This window comes from Humulus lupulus, chromosome 9 (genome assembly GCF_963169125.1).
Source record: "Humulus lupulus chromosome 9, drHumLupu1.1, whole genome shotgun sequence".
Classification (NCBI taxonomy): Eukaryota; Viridiplantae; Streptophyta; class Magnoliopsida; order Rosales; family Cannabaceae; genus Humulus; species Humulus lupulus.
Window position 1 is genome coordinate 78,768,279 of NC_084801.1, and position 9,987 is coordinate 78,778,265.

Sequence of the window (9,987 nt, forward strand, 5' to 3'; positions counted from 1 at the left end):
CTATAGAGTGATGCCCTTAGGGTTAAAAAATGCAGGAGCTACCTACCAGCGCTTGGTGAATGGTATGTTTCGTGACTTAATCGGCAAGAGCATGGAGGTATACGTAGATGATATGCTGGTGAAGTCGAAGGAAGCTGGGGGGCACGTGGGAGACTTAGAGGAGTGCTTTGCAATCTTAAGGAGATATAACATGAAGTTAAACCCCCTTAAGTGTTCGTTTGGAGTAGGTTCCGGAAAATTCCTTGGGTTTATTGTCAACTCCCGAGGAATAGAAGCAAACCCTGAGAAGATCAAGGCTCTCATGGAGATGAAGTCTCCCACAAGAATAAAGGATGTGCAAAGCTTGACTGGGCGGATTGCGGCTCTAAGCAGGTTCGCCTCATAATCAACGGACAAGTGCGTCCCGTTTTTTAACCTGCTTAAAGGAGGCAAGAAGTTCGAGTGGACCACAGAGTGTGAACAAGCTTTCCAGGCGATCAAGGAGCATTTGGCTCAACCTCCTGTTCTTTCTAAACCAGTTGATGGAGAGGACCTATTTATGTATCTAGCAGTCACAGAACATGCTGTTAGTGCTGCCTTAGTGCGTGAGGAGGATAAGGTGCAGCACCCAGTGTATTACGTTAGCAAGCGCTTGGTAGGAGCGGAGTCTCGATACCCCATGATTGAGAAGTTGGCCTACTGCTTGGTACTTGCATCACGAAAGTTGAGGCCGTATTTCCAAGCACACCCCATCAAGGTCCTCACTGACCAACCTCTTCGCCAAGTTTTACAAAAACCGGAGTCGTCTGGTCGGCTACTTAAATGGGCGGTCGAGCTAGGCCAGTTTGAAATCAAGTACCAACCAAGGACTGCTATTAAAGGTCAAGCCTTGGCAGATTTCATCGCTGAGTGTACCGGAATCGTTGAGGTCCCTAACCAGCAGGAGAGTGTTACTGGGTTAAAAGAAGAAATTCCTGCTTGGCAACTTTTCGTTGATGGATCGTCGAACGAGCACCATTCAGGAGCTGGGATTATACTAGTCACACTAGAGAAGCACCGAATTCATTGTGCACTAAGGTTCGGATTCAATGCTTCTAATAACGAAGCGGAGTATGAGGCCCTCTTAGCAGGCTTGCGACTGGCTAGAGATGAACGTGCCCGGTCGGTGGAGATAAACAGTGATTCCCAATTGGTGGTTTATCAAGTATTAGGGGAGTACCAGGCGAGGGGCCTACGCATGGTGGCATACTTAAACAAAACTAAAGATTTACTAGCCCAGTTCGAGGAGTATACCATCAAACTAGTACCAAGGGAGCAGAATTCCAATGCTGATGCTCTAGCAAAGCTTGCAAGTGCGAAAGATGCCGAAACACTGAATATAGTTCCAGTAGAGTACTTGGCAGAGCCAAGCATTGATAGACAAGAGGCCATGCCGATTACGATAGTCGACACCTGGATGACTCCCATCATTGCTTACCTTGAACAAGGGACACTCCCAGATGGTCGTAATGAAGCAAGAAAAGTTATGAGGCAAGCTGCTAGATACACCATGGTTGATGGAGTGTTATATAGGAGAGGATACTCCTTACCTCTCCTCAGGTGCGTAACTCCTGACCAGTCAAAAAATTTATTAGCTGAGGTGCATGAGGGATTTTGTGGAGATCATGCTGGGGGGCAGAGTCTATCTAAAAAGATCTTAAGGCAAGGATTTTTCTGGCCTACTATGAATGAGGACTCTATGGAATATGTGAAAATATGTGACAAGTGCCAAAGATTTTCTAAAGTACCCAGAGCACCCCCAAATCTTTTGAAGCAAATGCAAAGTCCGTGGCCTTTTGCAGTGTGGGGCATTGATCTGATCAGAAAGTTACCCAAAGGAAAGGGAGGAGTGCAGTTCGCAGTGGTCGCGGTAGATTATTTCACTAAATGGACTGAAGCAGAGCCATTAGCCACGATCACATCGAAGAAAGTATTAGACTTTGTAGTTAAAAACATAATATGTCGTTATGGTCTACCTAAGAAAATAGTGTCTGACAATGGCACTCAATTTGATAGCAACATATTTACCGATTTTTGCACTCGGCATGGCATCACCAAAAGTTTCTCCTCGGTTGCCCATCCTCAAGCCAATGGGCAGGTTGAAGCGGTGAACAAAACGTTGAAGGACACTTTAAAGAAGCGCCTGGAGCAAGCTAAGGTTGCTTGGGCAGATGAGTTACCAGAGGTCCTTTGGTCATATAGAACTACCGCTCGGACGGCAACTAGCCATACCCCATTCTCTTTAGCATATGGGTATGAAGCCATGTTACCTGTGGAGATAGATCCACCATCCCATAGAAGGACCGTTTACAACCAAGAGGAGAACCATCAGTTGTTGGCAGAATCATTGGATTTCCTCGAAGAGAGGAGAGAGGAAGCAAGCCTCAAAGTAGCAGCTCATCAGCAAAAAGTAGCACGCTACTTCAATTCCAGAGTACGAGACCGAAAGTTCCAGGTTGGAGATTTGGTCTTAAGGAAGGTATTTGTTAGAGACCCAGCAGCTGGTGTGCTAGGACCAAACTGGGAAGGACCGTATCAAATTGAACAAGTATTACCGCCCGGCACTTACAAGCTTGCTCGGTTGAATGGGGAGCTGATCAGAAACTACTGGAATGGAGAGCACTTGAGAAAATATTATCAATAAATACTACTTGCAGAGTAGTAGCTTTGTATCAAGTGCTTAACTTGTTATTTAAGTTTTTTGTTTGTGAACTGGTTATTTGCTACCCAGTCACATTATTTTGAACAATGTTATTTTGTTTGGAACTCGTTGTTAGACACGTTATGTCATTTGTTATTATGAGAAATAAAAGAGACCACGCGCAGCGTGGTCGCACCTTGCTACAAACTTTGCATATGTGCTGATTATTTTTGCTTGGGAGTGTTCAACTGTCATAATGATTTAAACAAAACAGGTCTTCTAAAAACTAAGTGTAAATATATATTGGACGGTGTTCAACTGGTCGTATCATAACATGAAGGACCAACGTTTAAATAATATTTTGTAGTGGTCAACTACTGATATATGTTCGTATATTTTATGTGTTTCACGAGTAGTAAATACTCGAACAAATTCGATCAAGTAGTAAGTGATCAAGGATTTATCAACCCTCAATCACTTGGGGGGCACATAGGGTATACTGGTATGTATTTCAACACAGGCAATAAGAGCACGAGGAAATATGTTTGTTTTTGGGCTGACTTGTAAGTTTAGAAGTCTAAAATAGCCGTTAAGCTAACTTGTTTTACAAAGCTTAAGTAACTTAGAATTTTTCAAATTTTAAGTTAGAAACTGATATTCGTGTAATAAGAAACTTATGCTCATAAAAAGTTAGAGCAATAAGAGCATGAGAAAGTATATTTAGTGTGAACTTATGGAATGGTAAAAATTTCTAAGTTAAAAAACTAAATTCTCATGTTAAACTAAAGGCATTTAAAAACTTTGCTATGCACAATAAAAACTTAAAAGTTTGAAATTGTCAACAAGGAAAGAGTAAAGTGCTAAATGTCAAAATAGCTCACTAGTTCGAGCAACAAAATACAAAGTAAAGTAGACTATGATGAACTACGAGAGGGAGTCACAGGCGAGCTCCTCTAGAGGGTTGATCGACTCCCTCCTCTGCATCGGCTGCTCCTCTCGCTCGAAATGATATAGCAGAGCAAGCGGGGGTGAGTGCAGGAGGATTGGCAGCTTCTTCAGCGGCCCTTGCTTCACATCTGGCAAGATCCTCTGCCTGGGCCTCCTTGGAGAAACAATCAAGATTAAGAGGCTTGTTCAACTTCCAGACCTTATAAAAGCAGTCAAAACTGGCCTCCTCAAAGCGAATCAAGTCAAGCTCTTTTTCTTGCTTCAGCTCTTCGTTCTCGCTGATCAACCTCTCGTTGTCTCGAACTAACTCTTTAATATCGAGGGATTGCTTCTCCAATTGAGTTGTCAAGGAAGCATTGTTTTGAGCCTGATTTTTGAGAGACTCGTCCCGCTCAGCTACAGTTCTCTCTGCTTGCTCCAGCTTGGACTTGGCCTCCACCAGTTGATCGTCCTGCACCTTGATCAACTCCTTGTAGTCTACGGCTCGGAGCTGAGCATGACCAATGGTGACAAGTGACTGCATGGAAAACAAAAGGTTAGTACAAGTAAAAATACTAATAACAAAGTGTCTCAAGAAAAAATGCTTACCTTCATCAATTGAGCGAGTCCTCTCTTCAAGACAACTTCGACACTAAGTCGAGGGTAGGAGTCTAGGCTTTGAAGCGTCGATGCATCACGGCCAATATCCTCAAGAAGCCCCTTGCCCAGGTCGCTAACAGCACGAAAAAGCTCGCTTGAACTACCCTGGTGAGTAGGAGTTAGGCTCGCAGAAGGAGGAAGGGAAGAGGGGGTCAATGGCGGAAGTGTAGTCGGTCCCCCAGGTTGCCTCCCTTGGCTTGGCGGTGCTACCTTCTGAATCTTCTGTGGAGGCATAGAGCCACTTCCATCACCAGTTTTCCTTTTTGAAGCAACGCAATCTCTGAACATGTCTGAATCTGCAAAGGATGAAAAAACAAGATTGTTAGAGAAATAAACATAATGAAACGTGTACAAGTGTATGCTACAATTGTGTTATTCTCTAATTACCGATTATCGAAAATATTCCTATTTACACTAGACATGTGTTACCTACGTTGAGGATTTGATCAAGGAACTCATCCTCGTCGCCCGAGGATGAGCTAAGTTCCCCATCAACCTGGATAGCTTTTCCTTTCCCAGGATGAGTGGGAACAGTAGATCTGCGCTGCGGATCACGCTCTCTAATGACTAGGTCGCCAGGTCTACGGGAAAGCGGAGAAGGCCCAGGAGAGGGCCGATCAGTCATTTGCTCCGTGCCCTCATTAGACTGACCAGGCGTGTCGTTCTCCCCGGTGGTACTTTCCACCACGAGATCCTGCTCACATGGCACCAGACTCACCATCTGGAGAAGGTCTAGCGTGACCAACCTTTTTACATCCTTCTCTTTAAGACTCATGTTAGCCAATTTCTTGGCCCGCCTAAACATCTCTTCAGTTGGCAATGGTCGCTCAAACGGACCCGAGCGCGTAAAAGCCAAGTTGTTGGCCTCAATATCCAATGTGAGGAAGTATTCCTTATGATACTTCCCAGCGTTTGACTTATGGGAGATGCCGTTGAGATATGTAACCCCCCTATGCCTGTGATAGAAATGGAAGAAACCTGAGTTGTTCTGGGAAGGGTTGGTCCGAAGATCAAACAGGTAATGCACCTCATGAGGGGTGGGCTCGTCCCAACCATTCAGAAAATAAAGGATGTACAGCGCAAAGAGTGCCTGTATCCCGTTCGGCGTGATCTGAAATGGGGAGATGTTGAAGTAGTCTGCTAGAGACCGGAAATAGATGTGCAGCGGGAGTGTTGCTCCAGCTTGTACATGGTGCCTGGACCAGGTGCAGTACCTTCCACCGGGCCTATTGGCTCTTTGATGCGAGCCCGGACATGTCACGTTTGCCCCGCTCAAGCCTAAAGCTTCAAGATGTTTCTGGAATAGCGCAGGAGTAAGTTTGGAAGCTTCGGCAACGAACCAGGAGGGTTCTTCTTCTCCCTCATCACGTGGCTTCTGGACAGCCAAATCCTGAATCGCGGTAGCAAATTTCGGAGACGGCTTTCTTGAAGCTGTGGTGGTGCGGGTTTGATTGCGCTGTACCACCTTCTGTACTGCTCTCGGGCAACCTGCGGATCGTGTTCCTGAGGAAGCCTGTTAGATTGCTTCACCCTCATCGTCGACTCAGAAGCTTGTCGAAGGAACTGTTCCTCGTGGAGAAGATATAAGGCTGAGCGAGGGAGGATCTGTTTGAAGCGGCGAAGACGATCCTCTGGGGTGTAACCGGCAGACGAGCCTGGTGAGGAATCGCTATTCAAGGGAGTCTCGATTGACTGCGGGGCGGATGATTCGGAGTCCGTATGATTGTCACCTCCCCTATAGTCAGTGCGATTCATCTACAAAAATGAATAAAAAATGGGGAGGTGAGCAACCATACAGAAAAAATTCATCATAAATAAGAGTTATTTTTATACTTGGAAAATTTGGTCTAAGTTATAAAAATATAATGCATATGGAAAAAATAATTTTTATGTTCAAAAGTGCCTAAAAAGTACTTAAAGTATTGAACTTATTGAAGTTTACAGGAGGCATTTTTGGGGTTTTCCTATAAGGCTAAGTTCCTTATGTGCGTAGTTAACATACAGAGGTTGGTTACACGTTTGGAAGGAAAAAAGGCCAAAGCCTAAGAAAAGTATGTGTGGTCCGATCGGACCACATTTTGAGCTCAGGAGGGAGGTTCTATGCATCCGATCGTACATAGCTTGGCTGGGAGGGCATTCAACCTTACCTCCATGCGAGCCTAACCCCAAAACGCCTGTGACACGCCCTATCGGACGAGGCATGACCAAAGAGATGTTCACAGCCCATGGGTCAAAGAGTCGTGCATCCACGCGAGCCCAGAACAAAATACAATTGGTCCGATCGGACGCATTCCAGCAAGGAGACGTCCTGCCTCGCCACCGCACGAGCCTCACGCAAGCCTCCAGAACGTCCGATCGGGCGTAGCGTGCCCGAGGAGAAGGTGTGCACCCAGGTCCCGAGAGTTCGCCTGGTGTGCCTCGTGCCTTCAAAACTCCTAGCCAGCAGCAACAAGATAGGTTCGATCGGTGGGCATTGGTGTCTAGGGAGGTTCGGATTTAGCTATTAAAAATCTGGGCACTAAAAAGCAAGGTGAGGAGCGTGTGGTCCGATCGGACCACACACTTATCCGAAGCATTTCAGAGCCCGATCGGAGGTGGTTGTCTCGCCTCGTTCAGAAGGGACGCACGCCTCGAGCTCGACCACACTCCAGCATCCCCGATCGAGCATGGGCTCACAATGAAGAGAAAGTGTGGTCCGATCGAACCACACGCTTATGCCCAGAATTTCTGGGCAAAACTAGGTAAAAAATGGTCCCTAAATGGCATACTTTGCCTACCCCAAATCCGAACCAAATAGACAGCCCTAAAAATCCCTAGCCTCAAACACATTCCATCATTTACACAAACAAAAAACAAGATCAAAACATGAAAATGAAAGGTTTTCTTCATGTTCTTAAAAACCCATTACACTATCAAAACCCTCAAAACCCATATTCATGTTTATGTCAAATTATCAAAAATGTCTTGAAATTCCTATGAAATTAGGGGAAAATTCGGGTTACCCATGCCACAAACTTCATCAAAACAATAAGCAAACACATTGGGCAAAACATATTCAAGAACTTCAAGAACATTCAAGGCACTCAAGCATTTCGGCCATGATTTTTTTTAGAATTTCTGAAAAAAAATGTAACAATCTAAGAGGCATGGAGAAAGGAGGCTTACCCAAGGTTGGAGAACTTTGAGTTTGCTTGGAGGATGCTTGAAGATGGAGGGCTCCCTTTGAAGCTTGTGAAATCGGCAAGATGGGGAATCCTTGAGAGGGTTTCGGCCAAGAGAAAATATGGAGGGTTTTTAGAGTGATTTTTGTATATGTGAAGAAGAGAGTGTAGAGTGGGGATATTTAAAGGGAAAAAAGTGGGTTTTTTCATTTACTTTAGGAGCTTTGGTATTCTGGGATTATTTTTCCTCCACGATCATGGGTGGATTTTTGCAGTGATCGTGGGTCTGCTGCATGAAGATGAACAGTTATTATTTTTTATAATGACGTCAGCCAGAGAAAAAGTTTATTACGTGAATAAATCATATAATAAACTTGGGGGGCAAATGTTATCCCAAAAATTTGAAAAGAATGACGTGGCAGTGAAATTGACACGTGGCATGACTCAGTGAGGTGATCTGGCTTAATAATGGCCCAATATGTCACTTAAGGAATTGGACAGATAGTCAATACAATACGCCCGATCGAAGAAAGTATTTGGACTAGGGGTTGCTTGGCTCAGACCTCAGTTTAAATATCCTTAGATTTCTATTGGTGCCAAGTCCAAGAAAGTGAAGGGGAGGTATTAATTTTAGTTCAAGATATAAAAGCAGTAGGACCGATCGGACCTAAGTTTAGGGGACCTCTTGGTAAGCTTGGCTCGAATGAGTTCAAAAAGAATGACCAAGGCTCAAGTTTTACTCAAGGGGAAAGCCACATAATGGCCGATCGGGTATGATGTGGAAGAAGTGAACTTGGGCTTGAATGAAGTGAGGAGAAGAAATGGTGGTGTCCGATCGGACATGATGCGTGTGGGGTACTTTGGACCATTTTGGTCCAAAGGGATGACTATGACCGATCGAGCATACTCATAGGAGGTACCTTGGACCATTCTGGTCCAAGGAGAAGTGGATGGTGGCTCGGACCACCTTGGTCCGAGGAGAAAAGTCTAATGCCCGATCGAGCATTTGGTTGAACGAAGAGGCTCGAACCTTGTTGGCCCGAGGAGAAGGATGTGTGCCCGATCGGACGTGGTACTTGTGTGGTACCTTGGACCATTTTGATCCAAGGAGAGGTGGTGGCTCGGACCACCTAGGTCCGAAGAGAAAGGACCAAGGTCCGATCGGACCTTGGTTAAACGAAGGAAGCTTGGACCATTTAGGTCCAAGTAGAGGGGCATTGTGCCCGATCGCACAAGACGCCTCCCCCGATCGCACAAGACGCCTGAAGGAGTGCTTGGACCATTTTGGTCCGAGGAGACACTAGGAAGAAGATGGCTCGGACCACCTTGGTCCGAGGAGCAAAGTGCAAGGTCTGATTGGACCTTGATTGAAGGAGTCAAATAGGGTGGTTTGAACCACCTTAAGCCAAAGAAGATAACCATTGTGTCTGATCGGACACAATGGAGGAGTATACCTCGAATGTAACTAACCTTTGGTCCAAGGAGAGCCATGCACATGCCACCTTTGACCTACTTAAAGCTTGAAGAATAGTCAACATGCATGAGAAGCTACGTCAAACTGCCCGAAACTACTTCAGTGAGAATTGGTCCAAGCATCCGGGAATCACTCAATCCTCACTCGAAATTAGGGATCAGTTATATTTTGAATGTTTATTTTGTAATATAAATATTAGGTAAATAATAGAATATCCCTATGAAAAGGGGATATCAGTTGAGAATCCAGGTCTATAAATAGGGACATAGGAGGATCGTAAAAAGACTTTTGGCAAAATCGAGAGTGAATCGGTATTCTAGAGAGAGAAAGTGTGTTGTTCTTGAGAAAAACCCATTTTTGTATTCTGGAATATCTCACACTGAAGAAACTCAGTTGACACGGTTCATCTGATCTTGAGTGTGAATACAGTAATAAAATCTCTAAGTGGATTAGGCTGTTACCGATAATCGGGGCTGAACCACTATAAAAACCTCGTGTTATTTACTTTCGTTCATAAAAAACTGTCTGTTGTCGTTTATAATTCTCTTGAAGGTTGTCGTAGTTGACGTTCTCACGTCGTTGGCTAAATTCACAGTCAACAGTTTTAATAAAAGAAAGATCTAGAGGCTCTAGAACCTTCCAGCGGCTGTTAGGATCATATTATGACTCAGTCAAAGTTGTTTATCCAATTAAAATTATGCTAAAAAGTGCAAATATGTGTTTAATATATCAACGTATGCTGATATATCATAGCATAGGGGTCGATATATCGCCTACGGAAGATACGGAAAATACGTCGACTTTGCACGAACGATCAAACAAGCCTCGAGAATACAGGGGTAGGCGATATATCGCCCATAGGGGGCGATATATCGGCTCCATGAGTGTATTTTTGGAATTTTTATTTTTGAATTTCAAAAATTCCCTTAACCACTTAGACCTGCCTTTCAATGATTTCGACCAAGTTCTTGGCGTCAGTTGAACGAAAATTCAAATCTTTTTCATTTTATAATCATTTATTTATTCAAATTAAAAGGGGATAGTTTCACTCCTTGAATTCTATAAATAGAGCCTAGCACTCAGACATTTTCTTCATTCTTTATGCA